The following is a 2,342-nucleotide window of genomic DNA, read 5'->3' as shown; positions in this document are numbered from 1 at the left end:
GTTGGGCTCTTACTATATGGTAACACTGTTCTAAGCATTTTATATGAGGGAATCTTCAGAAAGTTCAGAGGGGCTGGCCCCAGCTTGGCTGTTGTGGGCATTTGGGGAGTCAATCATCAGATGCAAGATCTCTCTCTCTCTCTTTCTCTCCCTCACTGTAACTGCCTTTCAAATAAATAAATAAATATATAAAAATATGTTCATGGAAAATGTATATCATGACAAGTGAATGAATAGACTTCAAAAAAACCTTTGTGCCAAAAAAATTATCTTTTAATCTCATTCTTCACAAATTTTGTAGTCTCTCTGTATATACCAAGTAATTGAATCTTCACAATAAATTTCTGACATAGAAACTATCTTATTATAGATAAACAAATGAGGTACAGAGTTTGAGCAATTTGCCCAAAATCATCCAGCCAATCCGTATGTAATGATTAACTTCAACTGCAGGAAGTCTTATTTTGGGAACTGTCTTTTCAGTCACTATGTTGTATTGATTATAGCTTTGGGGCTATTTTAGATAATTTACTCTGTAGACTAAAAGCAACAAAGAGTTACTGAGGCACATTAAGTAATAGATGGACAGGTAGGAAAAAATGACGGAAACATCACCTAAGTTCATGGCTTTTTTTTGGTTGTGTTTGTTTTTGTTTTATTATGGAAATATATAAACATTCCCAGGTCAGAAGGACATTTTTTTCTCTTCCTCTCATCACAGATTTTGGACATATTTAGTAAAATAAGCATTCTTATTTTTACTCAAATTCATCGTAGTCAACTATAGGGCAGTGGGGGTTAGAAATTTTTTCATCCATTTCTGTTTTCTTCTGAAATAGGATTTTGTAATTATGTTCAGAGATCATTTTCAGATTTATTTAGTTCTAGGCATAGTGATTCAATCCAAATAATTGTGTGACATTTAAAGCTCACAACTTGCAAGACTTTTTTTTTTGGCATTGCTTGTTTAATTTGATATCTAGAAAATATCCTTTCCCTTCCCCAATGGGGAAGAACATTTCATATTTGATAATCTCTCCAATTAGAGGTAAGTCTGACTACCCTTGATATTGGCCAACTTATTAACAATTATCAATATTAATAGCCCTGTGGCTTCTTGCCACTTATTCAGAGAAGAATTCTGAATATTGGGTCAAATAGACCAGGCAACATGTAAGTTTTTAAGCTTTTTATTGAGTGTGAGGAATATACAAGAGTGAGGGCTTTATTTAGAGGAGAAAGAGTGGTCTAGAAGCTATAAGTTGGGTCTATACCAAACAGAGAGCAGGCCATGAGTCATGTGGAGCAAGTATGCAGGCAGGAAAGCAGAAAGAAAGTGACCCAAAGACCACACACCCACAGGGTAACAAGGGGTGGGCCCACAGTGTTCAAGGCCTTTTACTCCAAAAGGGGGATGGTTACGTAGTCTGATTGGCAGGTGGTTGTACATGTGGGATCAGGTAGGGGCATGAGATCACACAGTGGGTGTGGTCTTACAGCCCACAAATCTAATCAATTTTGTCATTCCCCCCTCAGAGAGATTCCAGATCTTAAAATCTTAAGGGCCACTGAAGGGCATAGAATCATCATGTCCTCTCTAGCTGCTTCCTGCTTATGAGGGACTAGCACAGGCTCTGCCTGTCCTAGGTCTGGAAGTCTTCACCTATCTCATCTAACAAACTTGCTTTATAAGCTAGAGTAGTCTCAGTCACCACCAATGGCTATGTCCCCTGTATGGCCAGTTATTCTCAGAAGTTGTTGAGTTTTGAAAATATAAGTTTATCAGTCAGCATAGGCAAAACTGGAAAAAAAAAAAGAATTGAGAGTGGTGTCCCCCTTAAGATGGAAAATACATATCTTACAGCCTCCCAGATAGTGTGTAGTTATAGGCTGCCCTTATTATAAAACCATTTAGCTTGAACATAGAGAATTTTAATAGAATAACCTTTTAAGGAGTTTTATTATCAACAGTTTCCAGAGAGAATCAAAAGAGGCAAGTATAGCATGTCTGCCTTAAGGTGCAGCAGTGCTGATGTAATGAAAGCAAAAAGTTTATTTTTTTTTTGTTTTTTATTTTATTTTTGCTTTTGAAGCGGTACTTAAGATCTCCGATTGGCTTACAGGAATAATCAAGCATGTCTTTTGAGTTCACCTGTGAAGACTTAAAAGGTAGACATTTAATCCTAATTTTACTGAGGTAGTCATGCTCAGTAGCACCTGGTAAGGTCCCTTCCATTTAAGCTGCAACTGATCTGAAGAAGATCTTTCTATGAATGGCTTGCTCAGGAATTCCTAATATTGGAGCTTCTGTTAAAATTTCTTTATTTCTTTAATTCTTTGAA

The sequence above is a fragment of the Lepus europaeus genome, chromosome 3 (assembly GCF_033115175.1).
Source record: "Lepus europaeus isolate LE1 chromosome 3, mLepTim1.pri, whole genome shotgun sequence".
Taxonomy (NCBI): Eukaryota; Metazoa; Chordata; class Mammalia; order Lagomorpha; family Leporidae; genus Lepus; species Lepus europaeus.
The sequence above is the reverse complement of the archived record's forward strand: the minus strand, read 5'-3'. Positions refer to the sequence as shown.